A 27876-nucleotide genomic window follows, 5' to 3' on the forward strand; every position below is an offset into this window, starting at 1 on the left:
GCTCCAACGAGGACTAGTGGGGAGTGACGACTCTCTGATACCTCGACAAAACATCACCGTGTTCCTCCTTCTCTCTTTACTTTGTGCATGACATCGTGGCTGCAGCGTCGGGCCCACACAGCTTAGTGGCACGGCTGGGAGCCACTGTGGCTAGCTCAGCCCGGCATGCGGCCGGTAGCCGCGATGGCCGGCCAGCGGGGCAGCGACCATGGCCAGGAGCATAGCACCGCGCGGCAGCGGCCATAGGCGGTCACAGCTGGCCAGACGTGGCGGCTACAACATCGGCTTTGACCCGCGCACGGCCAGGACTGGCAGCAGCGTGCACGTGCGATAACCGCACCCACAGCCCGAACGGCTAGAAACGGTGCTACGCACGCTTTTTAAAGCGAAACAAAAACTAGTTAGCACTTCGGTCGAGGCTTAACCAAATACACAAACCCAATGTCGGTACTACCAGTTAGCTAGCAAAACCATCTACATGCCTAGAGAACAACCAGAGAGGGAGGTGGAGAAGTGCCAAGATGGGTTTGTCACACTAGATGCTGGTTCGCGAACATAGTGCCTAACGTGGTTCACAGCGCGTTCTTACGAAGTTCAAGCAATTTTTAAGAGTGTCATAACACCCAACACCACTGTGACCTATACCATTCTCCCGTACTCACTTAGATGCAATCAACCATACCAGAGCTTGTAGCTAGTGTTTAAGAATTTTAGTCAAAATTTAAATGCCAAAATGGCGTGGTCATAAGGCAATAAGACCCGGTCATTTTAGTTCTAGAAGCTGAAATTAAATGCCAAATTCAATTCTTGAGCTATCAATAGGCTATTGAACAACATTTATTTACCGAAACAAAAGTTGCATTTTCATCTACTAATCTTGTACTTCAAAATTTATTTAAGTTCTAGATGCAAGTTTTATTTTATTTCTATTTATAAAAATTGTTTATTATTACATGTGCGTTTTAAATTTTTAAACCCAAGAACGTGTTTTGATAATTTCTTTCAGGCCTTAATCTAGGACTAAGCGAGCTCGTAACACCAGAGGTGTTACAGTAGTTACCTTGGTAGTTCGGCCTCTATTGGTTCCATCCTTGATTCTGTTGAGGACGATAGTTGTTGTTGTCGATGTAGTTCACATCCTCTTGGGTTTTGGAACAATTATTCCCTGAATGCCTAGTGTCACCACACACTTCACAAGTTATGCAGAAATCATTGATGTGCATGACTTCTTTCTTCTCACTAACTCGGTCTTCAAGTTTTTTCATCAGTAGGTCCATCTTGACAGACAACATGTCTACCTCCTTGAGTTGATGCATACCTCCACCTCTCTTGCGAGTCTGAGTATGTTCTTTATTTCGCTTTGGTTGGAGGCCATCTTCTCAATAAGAGCTGTTGCATCTCTAACGGTAAGTGATAAGAAAACACCTCCAGCAGCAGCATCCATTGTCTTACGGGTGCTAGTGGTCAGCCTATGGTAGAAGGTCTGCATGAGTAGCCAATTCTCCATCACATGATAAGGACATTCTAATATATAGTCTTGGAAACGTTTCCATGCCTTAGGGACAGATTCATCATATTGTTGCTGAAAACTTGAGATTCTTCCACACAGAGCATTGGTCTTGTCTGTAGGAAAGAACTTGGCTAGGAAGGCAGTGGAGCAGATATCCCATGTATTATTCTTGTCTTTGTTGGTGTAGAACCACTGCTTAGGCTTCCCCAAGAGTGAGAATGAGAAAATGCGGAGTAAAATGGCATCTTTGGTTACTCCCTTGATAGTGAAGGTGCTGCAAATCTCCATAAAGTGTTGGAGATGTTGAAAGCCCTAGTTTGATTTTGGATAGTTGATGAAACCTAGAGACTAATCATTGTGCTAAGTGTGTAGACATAAAATGATAAGTCCCATGCCAAGTGGTGGAGCTAGATGATGGTCATGGTGATGGAGGTGACCAAAAGATTATCAAGTGCTTCACATTTGGAAAAGAAGAAAGAGAAAAACAAAAATAGGCTCAAGGCAAAGGTATATGTGATAGGACCATTTTTGTTTTGCACTCAAGACATCATAGAGGGTGTGAGTGACTTAGGATCGATAGCCATACTATAAAGAGGGGAATTCTTTGGCTAAACGGTTTATCGAGTGCCACTAGGTGACATGATTCATGCATTGCATTTAGGAACCTAGTGTGCTAACATGTGACCCTTGTTAAATGCTTTGGAAAATGCTAACACACGTGCATACAAGTTCTACACTTTGTGGTTAGCAAGTTGGAAGCAAGGGTGAAGCGGTTGCGGACTTTGAAAAAGAAAAGGAGGAGATAGACAGTGACCGGACATTGAGCTAGTCACGACCGGACGCTGACGTCAGCGTCAGGTCAGTTCTTTGCCATGGCGCGTGGCTGGCCGAGAGTGAAGAAGTTTGATCGGACGCTGCCCTGGCTTGACCAGCACATCAGGTCACTTGTTGGTGGCGTGCGTACGCTGTGGATCTGACACGCAGGGCCCACGTCCGATGGTCGATGACGTATGCTGATGTCATCATGGCTCATGCGTGTAGAGAAGAAGAGAGACGATCGGACGCTGGGGCGCGTTAGGTCAGCATTGACCTGATGCGTCCAGTCAGTATTTTCATGCGGTGAACCCTCTCTGGAAACGAACAGACGCCAGGCAGTGCGACGTCAGGCGCGTCCGGTCGTCCTTTGACCGTGACCTTGACTATTCAGTGACCGTTGGAGATCAATGTACGATATTTGAATGTGAACACATGGCTAGCATCGGTGTAGTAAGGCACGAGCGACCGGACGCTAAGGCTGTGTCCGGTCAACCCGACAGGTGCGTCCAGTCAGCTCGGGCAGTACCCCTTTGTGACCCTAACAGCTCTATTTGTTTTGGGGGTTTATAAATAGTTGGTGGCCAGCTCCAAGCCTTTGCTCTTGGTACTTTGACATACTTGACATCCTTGTGAGCCTAAGCAAACACCTCCCACTCATCTCCATCCTTGATTCATCATCAAAGTGAGATTAGGAGTGATTCCTAGTGCATTTGCTTGTGAGTTTGCATCTAGTGGCACCTGGGGATCGTTTGAGCTACGGGATTCTTGTTACTCTTGGTGGTTACCGCTACCTAGACAGCTTGGAGCAGCAGAGGAGTTGTGGCAAGAGTTGGTGATTGTTCTTGGCCACCTCCCAATGATTGTGAGGGGTTATTGTGCCTTCCCTGGCAGAGCACCAAAGGCAACTCTAGTGGATTACGCGTGTCATTGAGCTACCTCACTTGTGGGTAGGTTCTTGTGGTGTCCACGGGTTGGATGAGGTTCGTGCTACACCTCTTAGCCATCGAACCACCAAGTGTTGGTTGACACAACAGGGACGTAGCGTGCCGATAAGCACATGAACCATGGGAGAAAAATACTTGTGTCTCTTTCCATTTGGTATTCTCCCAGTGTATTGGTTGGTTATCATCTTGGTGATTGGTTCATCCCCTACGTGACAGTATAACAATCTTGACCTCACATTTACTTTCCCGCAAAGTAGAGTATTTTGCTCTCTTGTTTAGATTGTTAGAGTAGCTTTTCTTGCTAGCCTTGTTCGCCTAGAGTAGCAAGTAGTGACATAGCAAATTATGTGCCTAGTGATCATAGTGACTAGAATTGATTGGGTAGGTGGCTTGCAACCCTTATAGAGCTAGAGCAAAACTTGCACTTCGCCAGTTGTCTTACTAATCAAGTTGCTCTAGTGTTTTGTAGAATTTTAATGAGCTATTCACCCCCCTCTAGCCATAGTAGGACCTTTCAGATGTGCACTTGCATCTTCATGTGCCTTCCTAGAAAATTGGTTGGCTTGTACCATATTGATGAGCGCGGGCTTGAGTTCAAATCCATTATCTCCAACATTGACTTCAGGTCTAGTACGAATGTTAGCTGTAGTTGGATCAGAGAATTCATGAAGACTCTTGTTAGCCATGGCTTCAAATTCTAGGGTTAAGCTTCGCCTTATATGGTTGTCCTCCGACTCTAAAGCTGATACTCTCTTGAGTTTAGCCTTAGTTCTCTTGAGTAGTGCTTCTAGATCGTCAATGAAGTTTGTTAGAAGGTCAAAACCGGTCATATATTACCTTGTATAAGATACATGAGTAGACAAAACAAGGGTAATCCTGTTTAAGCAGAGGTCAATGGTTATTTCAATCACATCAAATAATATAAGTTTATCAATACTTCCTGTGCTAGCTACCTTCCTTGGCAACGGCGCCAAAAATGCTTGTTGGTATTTATTAACTTATCACTTATTTTAGTAGCCACTTATTAATTACCTACACCTCTAACATTACTTGAACTAGGTTGTCAGCCCCAATGATGGTGCCAGAAATGTTTGTTGGTACTACCTAGCATTGCTACTAGATAATACTAAGTAGATGTTTATCATTTTATGTGACTAGAAAGAATATAAATACATGAATGAAACGGATTCTGCAAGCGGACAGATAATTATACCATTATAGCATTTTACCTAAGAGTATTCTAGGTATCGTTATTTATATTTTACCACAGGAAAGGTGTGCTTTGGACATGTATTGATAACTTATAACATTGATGGAGAAATAAACCATAACAATATCTCTACTCATAACAGAGGTAAGTCACAAGATAAAAGATATATATGATAAGCATTGATCAAGTTTATAATAATGATAAATAAATCTCTGAGAGCACTCCTATCTATAGCATTAGCATGGTCAGGTTAGAATATTAGAGGAATAATTCCTATGTCATTCTTAATTACAAGTCAAAGCATACATTGATTAGTGCAATTACACTTAGTAGTCACTGCTAAGATCACCACTGAATCCACACATAAGAGGCATTACTTTGGGAAGTTCGAGAACAGAGCTTTCCCTTCCTTTGCAATCGGGCCCTACTTCTATGACCTATATTCGGGGAGTGGACTACAAAGGACTCAATGGTAGTGTCACACCCGCGATCTACCACACGACCCGGAATATAGAGTGTATTCATAGGTAGATAACATCTAAGCACCATGCTTACATGATCTCTACCACCCACCCTGTGATCATTGGGGTGAGCGCTATACGAACTTATGCATCAACACAATGATAAACTAAAGTAGATGATGAACATTGCAACTTTGAACATGAATAAGATGAATATTATATTGTCTTGATAATTGTACCAAAGCATATAGCCCAGGGGGTGCAACGTGAGCCCTTAGATCAAACTGACTTAAAGGACGGCGTAGATGCAATCCTAAGAGATGGTGGAGGAAGCTTCTGGAAGCTGATAGGCAGGGGGCCACCAGACCGGGTGGCACCATGGTGGGGCCGGCCAGCCCCACCTGGCAGCCTCTCAGGGTCTGCCTGGGGGGTTGCCTCCTGGAGTCCTCTAGAACCTTCTGGAGTAGTTTTTGTCGCGGTTAAGTTTAGTTCTTTTTCATGTTTTGATCCCTCTTTCTGGTTTTATGAAATAACCCTGCTGAAAATATAGATTCACCAAAACTTATGTAAATTATCAGTTTAAACCCCTAAATTTCTATTGGTGATCCATTTCAAGCATTTATTCAGGTTATGTTGACGGTTTATGATGAACAATAACTACCGTCAGTAACAGGCGATAGAGATGATTGCACACGGTACGCTAATTTTGAATTTCTCTGTATTTTAGTAAAAAAATATCTTAAACACAGCAAGTTCCAAACTAAATTTAGGGACTAAGCCATTTTAACCGGCCGTGGCTAGTGTCCGGACGTCCGGACGCCCATGCCTGCCCCACCACGCTGTCCGTCCTTACTGCTGCACCTCACCTGCTCCTGCATGCCCGCCCCAGCGCTGAGCACCCGCACGCCCTGCTCCCTTAGTCTCGCATGTGTTAGTAGCGCCCTCTCTCTATCTACTGCATGCAACGGCAGGAGTGGCAACAATTTTTCCTCCACGTGAACGGTTCCCACGTGAAATTAATGCGCTCCACTCATGAAGAAATAGAATGACGCCTACCCCACATGCAACTGTTGCGTCTGCATGCTTGCCCCCGCATGCCGCATGCAATTGGTGCGCCTGCACGCCGTGCACGTATTCATGCAGCTACACGCCACATGCCTGTTGATGGGCATGCAGGTGGGGACAACCCACGCCTGCTTCGCTTCCCGTCCACGTGGGACCGCTACGCCCGCGGTGTCGCCTCTCAATGCGCTCGCTTCTTACGCCTACTAATGTTGTAACATGAAGCACTTTTGCAACATAGGTCTGAAACTGGTAAAACATTTACAAGCATATGTTTGCAACATATGTTGTATAGCAACTACAACATCTAGATAAACAAACTTGCAACATACGTCTGAAACAGACGAAACATTTTGAATAGACGCTTGCAACATATGTCTGAAACATATGCAATATCTTCATGAAACACTTGCAACATAGGTCTAAAACAGGTGAAACATTTGGAACATACACTTGCAACATACATGTATAGCTATTGCAACATATGCAACATCCAGATAAAACTTTGAAACAGCTGAAACACTTAAAATATACACTTGAAACATACATGTATAGCCATTGCAACATATGCACCACCAAATCTACTTTTACAACATCTAGATGAAACATATGCAACATACATCTGAAACGCATGAAACATACGGTTGTAGCATGTGCTCCTGTACTTGTTGCCGCCCAATGAAGGTTGACACGGCACGGCGGAGCACAGCGCGAGGCGCGGACGGCATGCGGCGTGAGCCACGGATGAGTTGCGTGGCACGAGGTGGGTCCGGTGTGAGGCGCTGAGGCGCGCGGCGCGAGGCAGGTGCGTCGTCACGGGTGGACAGACCCCTGATAGAAGCATTACCGTTTTTAACCACGTGTCAGGGGCTGTCGTGACATGTATTGACTTAACTAACTAGACACGTTGACGTTGATACTTTCTACGTAAGTCACCGACGTGACATGATACTAATTAAATTGGGTCATCGTGGACGGAGTGACTGGCCAGCTAAATCACACCAAAATGGATGGTGTGACTAAGCAGGTGAGTCACGCTATCACCTATGGCGTGACTGACCTTTAGTTTTAGTTGTTGGTTAATCATCAGCTGTTTTGTTTTTCCTTTTTAGGTTTTTTTTCAATCCAAAAGAAAGGACCTATGTATCTCCAAAATTCTTCAAAAAACTTCAATTTTTAAGTAGATGCCAGAAAATAAGTATGGCTCATTTTTCTTGTATATGGTATCATGCCTCTCGTATATATTAGTCTTACGTTAACTTATTTAGCCCCATGGACTCCAAAAATCCGAAAAAGTTATCTAAACTCATAGTTCGGAAAGTAGAATTTTATCATATTTTAAGCATATGTGTTCAGGTGAAATTCGAAGTTTTTTAACAAAGCACATGCTACAAATTAAGTTTAAATTCGAAACTAATTTTAAACCATTCGAAATAACCTTGCATAGAAATGCTTTTAAATTAGTTTCAAAGATTAATTTCGAATTAAAACTTAATTTTTAGCATGTGTTGTGTTAAGAAACTTAGGATTTTACCTGAACATGAATGCTGAGAAATTACATGATGAAACTCTACTTTCTAAACCATAAATTTAGATTTTTTTTTCCAGATTGTTTTGGTCTATTTTGAGACTAAATGGGTAAACCTAAGACTCAAATATAGCATTACAGGAAGAATTTTAATTTCAATATTACAAGAGGCATGATGCCAGATAGTACATAGAATTACAGCAACCTCGTCTTGGTTTTGTTCCTCTTCTTTTCTCTTTGGTTTTGGGCATGTTCACGGTGCAACACATTGCACGATCAGAATTCAGAAAAGTTGGCACGGCACCTATACGGGTTGCGGAAACACGATATCGCAGTGGTATACGCGCGCCGCCCTTATCTCCCCTGTTCGTTTGCGCTTTATGATTCGTGCCAGCACCCTTCCCTCCCAGCGCCCTTCCCAGTGCGCTTTCCCAGTGATAGAAGTGTAGGGGTTGTATTCATTCAAAATGGGGGTATTATAGTCATGTGTATAAAAACTATGAAGGTTAGGACCTCTATAAATACCCCCGATATGTACTGTTCACATATATGAAATAAATATTCGATTGAGTTGATTTTATTCTTTTGGTGCTTGGTTCAAAGTTATCTTTGCCCAACATCTGGCGCCCACCATTTGTGTGTGTTCAAAGCATCTCACAACCACAAGACCACAATGGGCAGACCTGGCAAGAAAGCAGTCCTCAACGGAAACGAAGACGATCCACCCATAGCCGGCGAAGACCAAGGTCTTGACATGGAAATGCCACAAGATCCAAATACTTCAAATGCAAGCGAAGTAGAAGAGCGAAGGCTCAAAGAATTGTAAGACCAACTACATGCCAAACATAAAGAACTTGGGTTGTTGTGCCTTTGTATGTATCTTGGTGGGCCAGAGCACTTGAAGTCTTCATGGCCTTTTTTGTGTCTACCCTCTGAGCTTGGTGTGTGAAGTGGCGGGGCCTTTGTGTGTGGGGGATGAGCAGACCCCTTCCTTGGTGGAGAAAATCTATAGTCAAAATGATGCTAAGATGACCGAAAAAGTCAAGTGGCGGTGGTAAGCCTAGGTGGCTTGCGACACTTCCTTGGTTGGAGGGAGTCTTGGTGGGAGACCAACACTGTTACTAGGCAAAGGCGCAGCTTGGTGACTGGGAACGTACCAGCTCCAACATGGACTAGGCCATTGGAGGGTTGCGTTTTGACCACTGATACCACGGGATAAATCGCCTTATCTCTAAAAGTTTGCCCTCTTTATTTCTTGCCCTTTACTTATATTACCGCATCTATTGCTTCTGCATGTGCTTTACTTCTGTGATATTTACCTTCTACATTAGCTTAGACTAGTTGATAAGATTACCTCCGGCTTCTAAAACTCTCTTTATAGGTTTGTTCTTAAGTTAGAGCACACTAGAAAACCTTAGGTACACTCTGGATGCTAGAAATAGTTTATGATTTTTCTAATTGTAGTTTTATTTGAGCCATAGGATTAAGGTTTTAATTAGGCACCCAATTCACCCCACTCTTCCCTCCTGAACATTCTCAGGGACCTTTCAATGAGCTTGGTGTGGCTGATCATATGCTTTCGAGGATTGCTCTGCGAACCAAATGGCTATGGTTCCAGGGAACTGATTATGATCATACATGGGAAGGGCTTCCACTCAAACACACCTCCATGTGTTGGCCTTCTTTAATGACTCGATTTACACTGAACTAGGAAACATCAATCGAGCCCTCTTCTGGTGTGATCAATGGTTCGATGGATAACTGATCATGGAACTTGCGCTAACCCTATTAGCATTCATTCCGCCAATACTAGATAGTAGCAGAAGCACTGAGGGCCTATTTAGATGGGACCCCTAGCCTGGAGCCTCTCGCCCAGGCAGGTGCATGTAGCTCTAGGTGCTCGAAATTAAATTGAATGCCTGGAAGTAATGCCTACACGCCCATGCAATATTCTTAGGTTAGGAACTAACCAACCATGACAACTGGCACAACCATAATCTCCAATGCAAATTCTCCTAGTGATGTGAGATTTTCTCATAGTGTTTTAGCATTCAATATTTAGTATAAATATTTTTCCTATCAAATGCCTCTTAGTGAGGACTCCTATGTGCTATGACTAGTGATAGTGTTTTATTACTATTTAAAAGCACTAGGAGAACTCCACTATTTTGGTAGTGTGGAGATTAGAGATTTTTGGGGTCTTTTGGTCCAAGCAATCGCATACTACCTCAGTCTCTAGCTAGGACAGAATTGAGGGAGTCAATCTACAACATGGTGTGGAAGATCTAGGATAGTTTAGCGATGATGAGTTCACCACCAAATCGGCCTACAGAACTCTACACACCGAGGATCAACAACATTTGATGGTGGTAACATGATCTAGCTACAAGACATGGGAACCACTCAAGATTAATGTTTGATCTTCCTTTGGCTCATGTTTCAGTGCTAGTACTCACTACTGGAAACCCATCCTTTGCCGAGGGCTTCTGGGTTTGCCGAGAGCTAGATCTCGGGCACTCAGCAAAGGCTCTATTTGCCGAGGGCCAGCCCCAGGAGCCCTCGGCAAAGATAGGCCCTTGGCAAAATAAATCTTACCCTCGGCAAATTGGCCCTCGGCAAATATGGCCGGATGGGTCACGGCGGTCACTGGCGTCAGTCTTTGCCGAGTGCCCGCCGTCAGGCACTCGGCAAAGATTTTTTATTTTTTTATTTTAAATTTTCTTTGCCGAGGGCCATTGGCCAAGCCCTCGGCAAAGATCCCCTTTGCCGAGGGCCAGGCTAGGCCCTCGGCAAATATTTTTTATTTTATTTTTTTTAAAATTTTCTTTGCCGAGGGCCATTGGCCAGGCCCTCGGCAAAGATCCCCTTTGCCGAGGGTCAGGCTAGGCCCTCGGCAAAGATTTTTTTTTGGTTTTTTGAACCTAGTTTTTTTGTGGTGCTATAATACATTATTTAAAACTCAATTTTAAAATTTGGGCTAGTTGTGACTTTTTTATATATATTTCCCTAATTTATTTCTTTTCGTTGATTTTTTTTGAATATTTCAAATTTGAACTGCAGGTGGATGGAATAATGCAATTTAGTGATTCAAAAAATGTTATTCATGGTATTTGATGTATGTTGAGTCTCTATCCATGAACTCGCATCAAATTTTGGGCATCTTCTTCACGTAACATGACGAGGAACTTGTCGGAAAAGTGTTTTTAAATTATTTAAAATCCATACGAAGTCCAAAAATCACGAAACTTGTCGAGGTGTCATGTTATCGCATGTGTAGGCTATGGTAAAAAATTGAGAAGGCTTTAAGCAAGTTGTGATGTTGAAAAGGTTTCGAGCAAGTTGTGACGTCGGATGCCTAAAACCCAGACATCTCCACATGTGATCACATGTGGAGATGTTTAGGTTTTAGGCATCCGACGTCACAACTTGCTCGAAACCTTCTCAATTTTTACCACAGTCTACACATGCGATAACATGACACCTCGATAAGTTTCATGATTTTCGGACTTTGTATGGATTTTATATAATTTAAAAACACTTTTTTGACAAGTTCCTCGTCATGTTACGTGAAGAAGATGCCCGAAATTTGATGCGAGTTCGTGGATAGGGACTCAACATACACCAAATACCATGAATAACATTTTTCAAATCACTAAATTGCATTATTCCATCCAACTGCAGTTCAAATTTGAAATATTCGAAAAAAATCAATGAAAAGAAATAAATTAGGGAAATATATCAAAAAAGTCAAAATTGGCCCAAATTTTAAAATTGAGTTTTAAATAATGTATTATAGCACCACAAAAAAACTGGGTTCAAAAAACAAAAAAAAAATCTTTGCCGAGGGCCTAGCCTGGCCCTTGGCAAAGGGGATCTTTGCCGAGGGCTTGGTCAATGGCCCTCGGCAAAGAAAATTTAAAAAAAATAAAAAATCTTTGCCGAGGGCTCTGGATCTGGACCCTCGGCAAAGGGCCCAACCCTAAACCGGCCAGCGGCCTGGCCCAAAATCCCCGCCCACATTTCATCCTTTCCTGCTGCGCGCCGCCGCCGCCCCGCGTGGCCCGCCACCGCTGCGCGCCCCGCCGCCCCACGCCCGGCCGCCCTGCCGCCCCACCACCGCGCCGCCCGACCTACGCGCTGCTCCAGCGCCGCCCCGCCGACGCCGCCCTACCGCCCTAGAGCCGCCTCAGGGGCGCGCCCCCTCCCTATCTCGGTCGAGCAAAGGGAGCTCGGCCGCCCCAACCGGCCCTCTGGCGGCCCCCTATGCTGGCCTTCCCGCCACCCCGGCCGGCCCTCCGGTGGCCCCCCATGCTGGCCTCCCCGCGCCGGCCTTCCCGTCGCCCCGGCCGGCCCTCCAGCGGCCCCCCGCGCTGGCCTCCCTGCGCCAGCCTTCCTGCCACCCCGGCCGGCCCCCCGCGCTGGCCTCCCCACGCCGGCCTTCCCGCCGCCTCGGCCGGCCCTCCGGCGGCCCCTCGCGCTGGCCTTCCCGCCCCCCCCCCCCCCCCGCTCTGGCCTCCCTGCCCCAACACCTGCCCCTAGGCCGCTCCCATCGCTGGCTGCTATTGGAGGGGAGGAGGTAGAGGGTGAAGGAGGAGGAAGAAGAGAAGGAGAAGAGGAGAAGGAGGAAGGGGAAGAGAAGGAGAAGAAGAGGAGAAGGAGGAAGGGAAAGAGAAGGAGAAGAAGAGGAAAAGGAGAGAAGAAGGAGAATAAGGGGAAGAAGGAGAGGAGGAGGAGGAGAAAGAGAAGAAAGGAAGAGGAGAAGCAGAGAAGAGAGAAGGGAAGAGGGGGAGAGGAGTACTCCGATGCCACTCGACCTCGCCGGAGAAGAAAGTGACCCCCGCACCGCAATGCCCGACTCCACCGCAACCCTAGGTAAAACTCTCGTTGTCGGCCTTCGTGCCGTATGTGGTTGTGTGGGCGTTCATGCCGTAAATTGATATGAGGGCCTTCGTGCCATTGTGGTTGTCGGCCTTCGTGCCATTGTGAATGTTGGCCATCCTGTCGTTTTTTTGCAGGTTTTGGAAACCTCCCCGTGCAGGGGAGGTGCTGCCGAAATTTTGAACAAACAATAACCTATTGCCTTTTTATGCAGGAGAAGAGCACGTCGGAGGGGACCCGAAGGACCCCGATCGTCTTCGTCGGCGTCGCGGTTCTGCCTGCACTGCGTCGACTCGCCACTGCCCCGCTAGCCTGACTTCACCGACACCCTAGGTATAAATAACCTCTTTTTCTGCATGTCTGTCGTAGCCCGCGCGTAACCCAGTTAGGCGTCTCCCGTCCAAAAGAGATACGGTCATAGATATGCAGATCTTTGCATATCTATGATCGTATCTATTTCGGATTGTCCACGTTTTTTGGACAGCCCATGGATGTGTAGATGGGTTAGTTTCCATGGTCTGCTCTGGTCCAAGATAGAGTTTTGGCATCACCTCCCTATTGTTCTCCGAATACACACTCTCCCTTGCAGGACGTGTATCGGGAGAATAGCGGGGAGGTGCTACCGAAATTCTATCTCGAAGAGGAGTGGAGCCTAGAAACTGACCTCATCTACGCATCCGTGGGTGGGATTAGGACCTATCCTGACCTATTAGACATTAGGAACACCGCGTAGATGCAATTGATGGTCACAATACTCTATGATGTAAATGTTAAAGGATGGAGGACCGTTAGTGGATGTACATGAGCTAGAGAAGCGGGAGTGACTACGACTATGAATGGGTGTGAAGGGGACAGATCGTTTCTTGAAACATGCATTTGGCCCAGGAGCAGGAGGACATTCTCTAGTTTGGTGTCCCTGCAGCAAATGTGACAACAGGAGAAAGGTAGACGAGAAGACCATGGGTAGACATCTTGTGTTCAATGGTTATACGCCTGGCTACCAGCAGTGGATCTACCATGGTGAAGCAGATCATATAAGAGCGGAGGTGGTGAGAGCATGCCTTGAGGCTTTTGATGATGATGTCGGGGTAGCAGACATGTTAGATGACGCCCACCAAGCTCACTTCACTGAACGACATGAGAAGGAGGAGATGGAGGAATCCGCAAAGGACTTCTACAAAATGTTGCACTCGGCATAGAAACCCCTTCACGAGTGTACAACAATTTCTCAGCTAGATGCAGTTGGACACGTAATGGGGTTGAAGGCTAAGTTAAACCTGAGTCAAGAAGGCTTCGATAAGATGTTGGCCGTGTTTGGCACCGTGCTACCGGAGAAGCACACTTTGCCGACGAACTTGTACGAGGCAGAGAAACTCCTTCGTATGCTTAAGATGCCATATGACAAGATACATGTTTGTCCAAAGGGGTGCATCCTATTTAGGAAAGAACACAAGGATGCAAATTACTGTCTGAAGTGTAAATCCTCAAGGTACCTGGAGGTTGACTCTGGTGATGGTCAGAAAAAGCAGCTTCCGATCCCCGCGAGAGTGCTACGGCACCTTCCTTTCCTACCGAGGATCCAATGGCTATTCATGATCAAGAAATCCGTGAAACAGATGACATGGCACAAAGATGGCAAACGGTACAATCCTAGGAAGATGGTACATCCGTCTAATGCTGAAGCATGGACGTACTTCAATGACAAACATCGTGACAAAGCAGCTGAGGCCCGTAATGTACATGTCGCGCTGGCAACAAATGGGTTCAATCCTTATGGAATGATGGCTACCCCATACACATGCTAGCCTATTTTTGTTATCCCCCTCAATCTCCCTCCCGGCATCCCCTTTCAACGGCATAACGTATTCTTGTCGTTGATAATTCCTGGACACCCGGGGAGCAATATGGGTGTGTTCATGGAGCCTGTGATTAATGAATTGGTCCATGCTTGAGAGAAGGGGGTATGGACATATGACCGAGCTACAAAGACAAGCTTCAAAATGCATGTTTGGTACCACTACTAATGGGGACGGGGATCCCGATCTTCCGTCAGATGATGGTAACTATCGTTGTGGCGGAGAATGACACACCGATCTGGCTTCAGATCGAAAGATCGAACCCTGCAATCTTAGCACCACAGCTCCTCTGGTTATCAACCAAGTCACGGACCAGGTTGACCTCGCCAAGAAGGCTAATCCCTGCTTGCGCAACGAAGAACACAAGCAAGAACAAGATAAAACGCAACCAAATTGCAGATGAAAGATTAATCTCACGAGTTGAGGTCTCACAAACCGAAGAACGGCGAAACTGTTTCTTGACAGAATAATCTAAGCAAAACCCAAACCCTAAAGTAGGTGGTGGCTACTGATTATATAGCCTAAGGGACATCCAAGGATCCCTCTTCACGTCCTAAAGGTGTCCCAATACGTTACAAGGCCCAACGGCCCAAAAGAAGGTGTCGCAGCACCCTAACAGATTCTGGACGCTGACTTGTTTCGATGATTCCTATTGATTCCGAAGAGCTTTTGATATGAAACCACTTGTATTGGATTCCTTATCAAATTATCTTTCCATCCATATGTGGATCATCGAAAACGGAGTTCGGATGCGTCCTGGGCATCCGTTTTATTACAGACTGGTTCTGATGGCCGAAGCAGACTCGAACTCGGATTGGACTGGGCCTCTGGCTTGGCTTGGACGTCCTTGCTGGCCTCCTAAGGTGGTGGTCAAGGAGGAGGACGTCCAAGGGCTTTCTTGGTGGGTTCTCCAAGTCCTTGGGGCGTGCTCCCACTTGGGCTAGGGTCCCAAGGATGAATAACAAGCCCATAACGACAGTGTAGCTCCCAGTAGAAACAACGACAGAATATATTGGTGATTTGAAGGTCTTGATGATGTGATATTGAGATGGAACCAGATCTATTTGAAAGCTTATCAAACAAGCTTTCCATCAAGTGCTTATTGACCTTGATCGCACTCCGGATGGATGAGTTATGGCCTTCCCAATGAGGCACTGTCGGGCTACCGACGAACCAAAAGTTCAACTTTGATGAACTTCCATTATGAAACACATTTGAACCTACAATCAAATAGTGACATGTACATGTGGAACCAAAAGTGAATTATAACCAAAGCCACTATGCAAATATAGGAACGAGCGCACCTTATAATCATTGTTCATATCCGAAGGTGCCATGTCCTCATCAACTACTCCCTGCTTGACTTCCTAGCGTATGGGTTATTTGCTGCCTGGTGTGCTCACGGAAAGTTCCCATGCCCAATATGCAAGGACGCTGTGAGGTTCATTTGGTTGAAGAAGGGTGGTAAGTATTCATCGTTCGACCAGCATTGTCAGTTCCTCCCTCTAGACCATGAATTCAGAGAAGACATCAAGAGCTTTACGAAAGGTGTCAAAGTGATAGACCCTAAACCACACTTGAGGACTGGTGCCAAGGTTCGTGCTTAGATAGATGCTCTCGTGCCCAATGAAGAAGGTGGTTTTGTGGGATATGGTGAGGAACATATGTGGACTCATAAGTTTGGCTTGACGAGGCTCCCCTATTTCGATGACCTTCTTCTGCCACATAATATTGATGTAATGCACACTGAAAAGAATATCGCCGAGGCACTTTGGGGAACTCTCATGGACACTGACAAGTCTAAGGACAACGTTAAGGCTAGAGTGGACCTAGCGATGTTGTGCGATAGACCGAATCAAGCGATGCAGCCTCCTAGTGGCCGAAACAAGAACTGGAAAAGGCCTAAGGTCAATTTCATCTTGCAAATCAATCAAAGGAGGGAAGTACTAAAATGGATCCAGATGTTAATGTTCCCAGATGGATATGTAGCGAATCTTAGCAGGGGAGTGAACTTAGGCCCAAACGAGCAGATTTGGCCCAAACAAAACACCACAAATAGCGGAGTTTGTACGCCCGACACTGATGGCCTCGACTATCATGGTAGAGTTAAGGAAATCTATGAACTCTCATTTCATGGAGACAAACCTCTTAAACCTATCATGTTCAAATGCCACTGGTTTAATCCTCGATCAATGAGATGAACCCCTCATCTTGGGCTAGTCGAGATTCGAGAAGATTCCATCTATCCTGGAAAAGATGTCTACATTGTGGCTCAACAGGCCATGCAGGTGTATTATACTCGATACGCCAACCAAGACAAAGAGGATCTTAAGGGTTGGGCTATTGTGCACCAGGTATCTCCACATGGTAAACTACCTTCCCTAAATGATGATGATTACAACTTCAACGCAAACACATATGATGGACAGTTCTATCAAGAAGATGGGCTACCAGGCACGTTTGAGATAGTCTTACCCAAAGCAATCGAAATGGAAGTAGACAACGAAATGGTTGATGGCGAGGTCAATGGAGATGTGGTGGTAAATGCCAAGGACATAGCAATGCTTGAGCGATTACTTCTAGGCAATGACTACGATGACAACATAGAACCTTCGGATAGTGTTGCCCATTTGGACAATTTTGACAGTGATGATGAGACCTATGATCACAATCATGAAGATTATTCCTAATACATGTAATACTATGTTTTTTTAATTTGTGTTTTGTTTATATATTTTGAATCTATTTCTAATATATGTACTAATTAGTCTTGTTCATTCTTTGTGATTGCAGGTGATTGAACAAAGATGGCGATCAGACGTCCACGCCATGACATGCCCTCGGTTTATGGGAGAGACCGCCCTCTCCTTCGAGATGAGGGGTTGTCGTCCAAGGCAGCATCCACAGGAGGTGACGAGAGGAGGACCAGGGGTAGCAGCCACAGGAGGCAGCAGTCTCCTCCCTCACCACGTGACAAGGTGCTGGAGGAGGAGCACGTGATGGCCACGGCCATGTCCTTGTCGGAGGATGAGAGGGGTCAGCAGATGGGCGAGGGAGGTGAGGCGCTCTAGGGCGAGGGAGGCGAGGCGCTCGAGGGTGAGGGAGGTGAGGGGCTCGAGGGCAAGGGAGGGGGTACCACTACCCGGACTCCCTATGAGTGAGGTCCCGCGAGCCTCCCTTCGGTTCTGCTTCCTCACAACCGCCTAGTGATTCGGCCTATGGCAAAGAGGTAAGTAACTATAGATGTTATCACAACTACTTCATAAGATATGTTGGAAATCATAAGAGAAACTGATAAATTTTCTTAATCACTTGTGCTGGGCCTGGTTGGTTTTATCAGGTACTCCAGCACGCACCCCCACGAGCATCCTTGGTGTTTTGTGCAGGAAATGGTACCCCGGCATTGTGCAACTATACGAAGAGCCGGTGGTGCAGGAGCCAGCCTCCAACTAGGACAGGTATGTGCTGGTCACGGATGACACTTACCGCAACAAGCAGGAGCGGGTATTGGCGGAGTTTTGGGTAAGTTTCTCTCGCACAACATTGCTTAATACATCTCATTCATTGGTTAAATGTTTTATTGAAATAATAAATGGATACATCGATTTTGTATGCAGAAAATTTTCAAGGCCGAAGAAGGACTTGAGGCCCAGGCGGATCGGGCGGCTGTCGCAGCTTGTAGGAAGTACGTCACCGAGATGCACCACCATGGGCGCGTCCAAGCCCACATAGACTACTATAGGTCGGTACTTAAGCAGTCCCTCCCCGAGCCTCAAGCAAGACTGATTACGATGACCCAGGACCAGTACCTTGAGGTAGGTGAATAACATTCATAATGATTCGTTTTGATATTAAGTAGGTTCAATTTCATCTTCTTATATGTCAAATACTCGATGACTTGTAGGTGATTCCCTGGTGGTGCCGATCGTATCCCGAGTGCTGGGCCATGATTGTGGACAAGTGGTTATCACAGGACTTTGTTGACACGCACGAGAGGCAGCGGGAACAGCGTCTGATGAGGCAAGGTCCAACTCACCATCAAGGTAGCCGCAACCTCCCCGGATACAAATGAGCATACGTAAGTGATTTCTTTCATTTATTTTGATGCTCAATTCTGCTTGATTTCTCACCATCTTCTCGTCTTTCTCGCAGGAGGCTGCACACCCGGGCCAGGAGGTCTCGGAGTTCTCTGCGTGGGCTATGTCCCACATGGGCAGGGCGTCGTCCTCTATCTCCTTCAACCTGGCTGCCCCGCCCTAGGTGTACTCCGACCCAAATGTGTACACTAAAGTCCAAGAGTACACGTCCTCGGTAAGGGAGATCTATGGGGAAGATTACAATGTGCGCACTGAGCCCATTGATGTAGAGACGATCATGCGGCTCAGAGGAGGCAAGAAGCACGGGCGGCTGTGGATTGCAGACGGCGCTATCGACTCCACCACTGTTCCCTCCCTCGACGCTATCCGAGCATGGAGCACGAGCTCCAGCCAGCCCATACGCACACGGCCTTCTCCAGCACTGCAGCAGGTCCATGCACTCCAGGTAATTCCTGTTTTACTCGTCATACATTGATATTTACACACCTAAATTAGATTTGCATTACTGATACATTGGAGTGAAATATTGCCGGTCGAGCTGCAAGAAACAAAAAGGCAAAGTCAAGAGTAGAACGCGGAACTGACCGCACAACTGCAGGCCCAGCAGGTCACGTTCGACGCCGCGCAGAAGCAGATAGCAGAGATGATGGTGATCATGCAAAGTCTTGGGCAAGCATCGGGTGTACCTATGCAGTTTTCATCACCTCCACCTCCTACTCCTGTAAGTATGAAAGTTCACTTTTCGCTTGTGCTTTGCATGTATGTCGGCCTTCGTGCCATTGTGGATGTCGGTGTTCGTGTCGTTGTGGATGTCGGCGTTCGTGCCGTTGTGGATGTCGGCGTTCGTGCCATTGTGGATGTCAGCATTCATGCCGTTGTGGATGTCGGCATTCGTGCCATTGTTTCTTGTAGGTTTTGGAAACCTCCCTGTGCAGGGGAGGTGCTGCCGAAATTTTCAATTGAGTTTAATCTTTTTGTATTCCTAGATTACTAGATGCAATCTCTAAGTTCTAAAACTGTTTTCCCAGATTACTCACACATGCAATCTCTGCTCCTTTGTGCAGCCTCCGTCCGTGGGTTCCAATCATCCTAGTAGTGTGTCATCGGGTGATCCCGCCTTTCCTTCACCACCGTCTCATAGGCTACCTTGATGAGGACTAGTGCTAGGTGATGTGGTTGGACTTTATTGTAATATTTGTGGTTTATGGTTCTGACTTGTGCTTGGATTTCATGAACTTGTCGTAATAAACATGTGAATGATGATGAACATGTGACTTGTCGTTGTAATATATTGTGATTTGTGGTTCACAATTATGGTTGTGATATATTGTAAGAAAATGGGTTCTGTGTGATATATATATGTGATGGTTGATATATATATATATATATATATATATATATATATATATATATATATATATATATATATATATGAAATGCTTGTGTCGATGGAATGCAAAAAACAAAAAAAAAATAAATTTCTGCCTCTTTGCCGAGGGCAATGACCAAGGCCCTCGGCAAAGAAGGGTCATTTGCCGAGGGCCGTCCCATTGCCCTCGGCAAAGATTCATTGGAAAAATTCTAGAATATTTCTTTGCCGAGGGCAATGGTTGGAGGCCCTCGGCAAAGACTTTTTAAAAAAAATTAAAATTTCTTTGCCGAGGGCCTGCGGGGAAGCCCTCGGCAAAGATTTTTCAAAAAAAAAAATTTCTTTGCCGAGGGCCGTCCCATTGCCCTCGGCAAAGATTTTTTTAGAAAAAATCTGCAACATTTCTTTGCCGAGGGCCATGGTTGGAGGCCCTCGGCAAAGATTTTTCAAAAAAAAAAGAATAATTCTTTGCCGAGGGCCCCCGGAGACGGCCCTCGGCAAAGACTCCGTCCCAGGCGCCGGCACCGTGCCGGCTGCTTTTCTTTGCCGAGTGCCCGATAAAGGGCCCTCGGCAAAGACCCTCTTCGCCGACTCAAAATTCCCCGAGAGCTCTTTGCCGAGGGCTGCCCTCGGCAAAGCCTTTGCCGAGGGTTAATGGGCCTTTGTCCGAGGGCCTCAGGCCCTCGGCAAAGAGGCCGTCTCCAGTAGTGACATCAGCATTGGCGGTCCAAAAGGATGATATGGAGCTGATGTACTAAACTCCTCCCTTCGCCAATCCCGGTTTGTGAACATGTGCCTTGGGGTGATCTTGACTTCTTTGCATTACTTGGCCGATAAGCACACTTCGCTTCACTCTTCTTCTGATATTTAGCTAGTAACAGTTCAAAAGTAACCTTTGATCCCTTCCCCTTATGCTTATCACGGCATTTGTCTTCTTTGACTTTATATGCATCAATCTTAGGATCTCCTTGCCCCCAGTGCTTGATGTCTCGCTTGCAACTTGGATAGATTTTCTACCCTCAAGAATGTCTTCAACGTGCACTTCAGCGATGTCTCTAGTCTCACTTGAAGGCTTCAATCCATCCTCTCCTGTAGTCACCTTCTCACCTTTGAATGAATCGGCTTGGAGTAACCAATATAATGGATTCTTGCCATCAAGACCAGTTGAATTCAATTGGTCATCCATATTTGTATTTCAGCAAAAGTCAATTGTCCCTTATCAATGGCTGATTGTACTACTTGGTGAAACATGTTGCAATCTTTAGTGCTATGTATGAACGAATTATGCAACTTATAATAAATTTTTTCTTGCATTGATGGCAATATATGGTGATCAGAAATTCTAACAACATTCTTCTCTACTAAAACATCAAGTATATGATCACACATGCTTAAATCAAAGGTGTACTTTTTTCTATCTGCTAGCCGATCCTGCTGAGAGAACGGCCTTAGAGCTGAACAAACGAAAGATTCAGATTTGCATCCACACATTCATCTATGCATTGTGTTTTGAAACTTTTAACCGATGTTCTTTGATAGGAAATTATATTAGCATCGGTTTCTACTATATCTTTTGTCCTCGGCTTTATGTCGTTGAAACCAAAATAATTACAGCACCTATGTCTTGTGTTAGAGCAAGTGTAAACTGAGTATAGAAGCACAAAAGCTACCCATGTAGATATAAAATTTGAATAAATCATTGGGGGAAGCTTTAACTGTAATAAATTAGCATTACCGGCCTCTCTAGATGGCATAATATGTTGGCCCATATGCTTTGTAATAGTCTGATTATTAACAAGTAAATCACCCTCCTCAATCGATCTTTCAAGCTTTCTTTTGAAAAATTTACGAAAAGAAGTATTAATAGTAAATCTACGACCAGATTTATAGGAATAGATAAAATACTTGTAACTTGTACCTTTTTTAATATGTTGGAGAAGCATGGCGGCTTTGTGACTGGAACAATATATTGCTCTGCATTCTGACAGCTCTCCAACACCTTCTCTTCTTGTCCAAGATCTTGTGCATCATCATCTTGGTGCTCCCCCTTAGCTGAACATGGTTCAGCTACATGTTGTCATTCTTCATAAGCCGAACTTGATTTAGCTATGGGCTGCTGATCTTAACAATCATCAACTTCTTTAGCACGGTACTCGTATGGTAGGATGTAGGCTCCTTTAATCCCAGAAAAAGCAAGCACGGCTGTCTTGTTACGCTTGCTGTATTTTTGCTCTTTTGATTCACACTACGTGAAAAAAGATTTATAGGGACGTGGCCCTTTTCACTGTAAGGGCGGCTGGCTCTTTAGCCGCCCCTACAGTGGCGCTGCCAGGCCACACCCTGTGCGCTGGACACCAGCCGCCCCTACAAATAGCACAATAGGGGCGGCTGGTGTCTCCAGCCACTCCTACAAATGGGGGTTATTTGTAGGGGCGGCTAGTGATTGAGCTGCCCCTACAGTTGGATTTTTAGGGGCGGCTCAATCACCAGCCGTCCCTACAAATGTGTACAGTATACGTAGCAGCCACCACCATCTTTCTCCTCGGGTCACTCACTCTAACCCGAGAAAAAAAAGGTTGGGAGGTCTTGGGCTCCTCCCAAAAATTGCTCTACTAAGGGGGGAGGTTTTGATCTCAATTCCTTTGGTGCGGAGGTTGTAGAAGGTAAGAAAATGCTATTCCAACTCTTTAATTGAAGTTTTAATGGTTGGTTAGTGAGTAATTTGATTATTGGTTTTCTCTCTCCTCCATGGTGCTTGAGCTTTGTATGTAGCAAATTAGACCCTAGATTTGAAGCTATTAGTGTAAATTAGGTAGAGAAATGAGCTTACACTCTTCATTAGTCGATTTTGCTTGATTTTAGACCCTAGATTACACCCTAGTTTGATTAAAGCAAATGCATGAGATCTAGTTCTAGATCTAGGTTTTTGTTTTTTTTTATTTTTTTAATGAAATTGGATTTTGGGTGGCATGAAAGGTAGTTTTTTTAGACCATTTCTTTGTGATGGTATATATTAACCATTTTATATTTCATTTCAAATATTTATGCGTTATATTAGTAGGCAATTGATTAATTATCCTCTACCATGGAGTATATATAATCATTCTCAATTAATTAATTATTAATTTGACTCATTTCATATATTTTCTTTGGTTGTGTTGTATTTTTAAAAGATGGAGTACAGGAACTCTTGGATGTATGATTCGTTAAGATTCGAGGCACCTTTTCATGAAGAGGTTGACAATTTTATTGAAGCCGCAGAGAAGCATGCAGCGACGTTGACAGATAATAAGGATACAATTATTTGTTCCTGCAAGGATTGCGAGAACACGGTGGCATTTATAGATTCGAGTATCATCAAAGAACATCTAATCAGGCGAGGATTTGTTCGGAACTACACAATTTGGATTCATCATGGTGAAACAATGGCAGTTGATGATGATGGCGATGTTCTAGAAGACGATGCCGAAACCCTATAGTACCTGTCCCAATACTCAGACCAGCTTGCTCAACAAATGGATCATGACTTAGGCAATGATCAAGGTGGTGACATCTGCAATGAACAAGGTGGTGATTTCTACAATGATGGCGGAGCACGTGAGGGGGATAAAGACAATGGTGACAATTTGGATGAAATGCTTCGGGCCGTTGGACCAGAAATATTACTACAGAAGAGAGGTCTACAAAATCTAGAAAGGGTGACAAAAGCATCGAAGGAGACTGTGTATGGTGTAGAGAAGGGTTGTCCGACACACTGGACACTGCTACGTTTTGTGCTTGAGCTACTCATCCTGAAGGCTAAGTACGACTGGTCGGACTGCAGTTTTGATGATCTTTTGCGTCTCCTAGCATGGTTGCTTCCACAGCCAAACTCAGTTCCCGCCAACACATATTATGCAAAGAAGGTTATAAGTCCTTTGACAATGGGCGTTGAAAAAATCCATGCATGCCCCAACCATTGTATCCTCTTTTGTGGTGACACATTCAAAGATCTAGATAAATGTCCTCGGTGCGGGGCTAGTCGGTACAAAGACAATGACCTTTACTGTGGGGGAGAAGCCTCCACGGGGAACAAGAGGAATAAGAAGGGTGGGAAAAAGGCGGTACAAGAATCTCAGCAACCAGAGAACACTCCATTAGGCAACGATGCAAAGAAGAGAAGAATTCCTGCCTTAGTAATGTGGTACCTACCGGTGATCAATCGCTTGAGGCGTATATTCCTAAACCCTAAGGAAGCCACGCTCATGACATGGTGGCAAGATGAGCGCAAGGTAGCAAACGATATGATCGCACACCCAGCCGATTGTAGCCAGTGGAAAGACTTCGATAAGAACAACAAAGAGTTCAACGAAGACCCAAGGAATGTATGGTTCGCCTTGAGCACTGATGGAATAAATCCCTTCAACAAGAGGATGAGAGACCATAGCACTTGGCTAGTGATTCTGACCATATACAACATCCCAACATGGTTGTACCAGAAGAGAAAGTATCTTTTCCTCACGGTTCTAGTTTCTGGCCCTAAACAACCAGGCATTGATATGGACGTGTTCCTCGAGCCTGTGATGCAAGAATTTGAGAAACTTTGGAAGCATGGGGTGCCGATGTACAATGCGTTCCTATAGGAGGACTTCACATTAAAAGCAATAATATTTGTCACTATCAACGATCACCCCGCGTTGTTTGCACTGTCTGGACAGATCAAAGGAAAGACAGGATGCTTAGTCTGTTTGGATGATACTAAATGGGTTTTCCTAGATGGATCCAAGAAGGTTGTTTACATAAGGAACCATCGCTTCTTGAAGACAGGTCACAAGTACCGCAGCAAATTATACATGAGATACTATGACAACACCCTGGAGAATGAACCCCCTCCGAAGAGACGTCATAATGGAGAACATGTGTACAAAATGGTGAAAAACATAAAGATCATCTATGGAAAGAAGAAACTAGATGGAACGATTAGAGATAGAAGCAAACCTCCTATCGAAAGCATACCTTTTAAGAAACAATCAATCTTCTATCAGTATTTGCCTTATTGGCCACAACTGGAGGTCCCCCATGCCATTGATGCTATGCACATGCAGAAGAATGTGTTTGAGAGTCTCATGGGTACCTTGATGGACACAACCAAGTCAAAGGACGGACTAAAAGCACGAAAAGACATGGTGCAGCTCAAAGTGATGCTAGAACTTCACCCGATACTTAAGGATAATGGAAAATACACTCTGCCCATGGCTAGTTACAACCTAGACCTACTAGAGAGGAGAACTTTATGCACTTTTGTCAAGGACATCAAAGTCCCGACTGGGTTTTTGGTGAACCCCAAGAAGCTAGTGTCGATGAAGGACTTGTCATTTACAAACTACAAGGCTCACGATTGTCATGTGATGCTGACCATGTACCTACCAATTGCAATTAGGGTTATAAAGCCAGAGTTCTTGAGGATGGCCATCACCCGCATGTGCTACTTCTTCTCGAAGATCTCACAGAAGACCATTGGCAAGAAAGAGCTGAGTGACCTACATGATTTCGTGGTCGAGACCCAGAACCAACTAGAGATGTGTTTACCTCCTGCTTTTTTTGATATAATGGTACATCTTATGATTCACATTGTTAATCAGATACAGGCTTTGGGCCCTTGTTACCTACATGAAATGTGGTCCTATGAGCGGTTCATGTCGGTTCTAAGCCGATACGTGCATAATCATGCATACCCAGAGGGCTCCATGATAGAGGGCTATAGTAGCGAAGAAGTCATCGAGTGTTGTTAAGAGTACCTGACAATATAGAAAGGGATTGGTAATCCTGATTCTCGTCACAAGGGTAGGCTGGCTGGGAAGGGAACCGGTGGTAGAAAAGAGTTCATAGACCAAGATTACAAAGAAGTGAGTTGGGCACATTACAGTGTCTTGCAGAGCTCTAAACTGATGGAACCATACATTGAAGAACACTTGGAAATCATTATGGCGGAGAGGGATGGTCGTTCAGATGATTGGGTCATAAAACAGCACAAGCAACGCCTAACTTCATAGTTGAAGGACAAGAACATACCGTCGGGAGAAACAATAGATTCTATTACCATCAGTAAGTTGGCAGAGGGTCCATCGAGACAAGTGACATCTTGGAATGATTATGACATCAATGGGTACACGTACTATACCCACACAAAGGATAGTAAATGTGTGAACCAAAACAGCGGTGTTCGGATAGTGTCTCTTGATGAGGTGGGGCAAAAGACCCATTTCTTTGGCATAATTGAAGATATATGGGAACTTGACTATGGAAGGGGTATAAAGGTGGCCTTGTTTCGATGCCGTTGGATCAAGCAATATCAATTCAATGACATCGATTTGAGGGTCATGGACCTCTAGAACATAGGCTACCATGATGATCCTTGGGTGCTCGCTTCACGTGTTGCACAAGTTTTCTATATGCCCGACCCAGAAAGTACCCACCCATCGAAGAAGAGAATTAAGCACGTGGTTGTCCCTGGGAAACAACACATTATCAGAGTTGATGGCGTCTGAAGCCTACAATAACAACGATGAGATGTTGCTATTCACATACTTTACTAAGAAGATCAGTCTTGTTGAAAAACACCTACCCAAAGACATAATGCCATGGGAAAGAAAAGGTGTCAAGGGGAAAGTTGTCACGGCGGGGCCTACCTAGTGCGCGTGTCTGCAAGACTTCATCTATGTATGTGTCAATTTTGTGTATGTGTGTGAGACTATATTTATGTATGTGTCAATTATCAGAGTTTTAATGAACACTAGTAAAAAAATCATGAATCTCACACATAGTTTATAAAACTACTTGTGTACATGCCATTTTGTAACTAATGTTTATTAACACTTTGTCAAATGCAAAAAAGATCAAAATAAACATTGTAGATCAGGATGAGTACAACAAACTTGTTATTCATGAATTTTAAATTTGAAACCATTTAGGTTTTCAAAAATAGGTTTAAAGTTGTCTTTTTTTAAAATCAAAATTTGAATCGTTCAAACTTTGTCAAATTGAAAATTGACCAAAATAAATATTGTAGATCTTGATGAGTACTACAAACTTGTTATTCATTACTTTTAAATTTGAAACCGTTTTGGCTTTCAAATACTGGTCTCAATGTTTAAACTTTGATTTTCTATTTAAAAATGATTTTGAAAAATATTTTTAAGGGCGGCTGGGGAACGGACCGCCCCTACAAATGCCCGCATCTATATATAGGAAGGAGCGCGCCAGTGCCAAAATTTGGCTAAGTCTTTGGCACGCTCCTCCATTTTGACGCCGTCAGGCTGCCAAATTTCCCCGCGCCGCCGCCACCATCACCGCCGCCGAGCTCCTTCACAGCGACCCCTGCCCCTGTCCTCCTCCTGCTTGTCCGCGCCCCACCCCTGTCCTCGTCCTTGTCCATGCCCTGCCCCCGTGCTCCTCCGGCACCTCGACCTCGGAACCCTAGCTCCGGCGCGCCGCCGCCACAGGAACCGCTAGGAACACCGCCACCGAGCACCTTCACGGCGACCTCCTCCTCCTCCTCCAGCGCCCCATCCTAGAACCCTACCTCCGGCGCGCCGCCTTCACGGGATCCGCTCTCGGAACCCCACCCCCGTGCTGGTGCTCGTGCACCGCCATGGTGCCCCTGGTGCACGTGTGCGCCGCCGTGGTGCCCCTAGTGCTCGTGCACCGCCATGGTGCCCCTGCTGGTGCCCGTGCGTCGCCGTGGTGCCCCTAGTGCACGTGTGCCTCGCTGGTGCGCCGCCGTGGTGCCCCTGGTGCCCGTCCGCCGATGACCTCGTGCCTCTCCTTCTGTGAGCCCATCGACATCTCCTTCCCTGGCCCAGGCGCTCTCCTTCCTCGTCCTCCAAAGGTACCTGTGATGAACTGCTCCCTGTGATGCCTGTGATGAACTGCTGCCTGTGATGCTTTTGTTTTGTTGCCTGTGATGAGAATTAAGAACTGAGCAGATACCACTGCCAATGATGCCTGTGATGAACTACTTATTTCCTTACTGGTATGCTGCTTGTGATGCTTTTTTGTGAAAACTGAGCATAATGCCACTGCCTTTTGGGTGCTATTGCTGTTAACTAAGCACAATGCCATTTAGTCTATTTGAATTACCTGAGCACAATGCCATTTAGCCAAATT

General features: G+C 45.3%; 1 non-coding gene and 1 pseudogene across 1 annotated transcript; both read left to right on the plus strand.

Moving 5' to 3' along the window:
• The first annotated feature begins 1505 nt into the window (after nt 1–1505).
• LOC136455706 (small nucleolar RNA R71) lies at nt 1506–1614 on the plus strand. The gene has a single exon (XR_010759183.1). It is a non-coding gene; the product is annotated as a small nucleolar RNA R71 (small nucleolar RNA).
• Nucleotides 1615–22904: 21290 nt separating this feature from the next.
• Nucleotides 22905–26102, plus strand: LOC136454407 (uncharacterized; annotated as a pseudogene).
• Nucleotides 26103–27876: the final 1774 nt, after the last annotated feature.

This window comes from Miscanthus floridulus, chromosome 5 (genome assembly GCF_019320115.1).
Source record: "Miscanthus floridulus cultivar M001 chromosome 5, ASM1932011v1, whole genome shotgun sequence".
Taxonomy (NCBI): Eukaryota; Viridiplantae; Streptophyta; class Magnoliopsida; order Poales; family Poaceae; genus Miscanthus; species Miscanthus floridulus.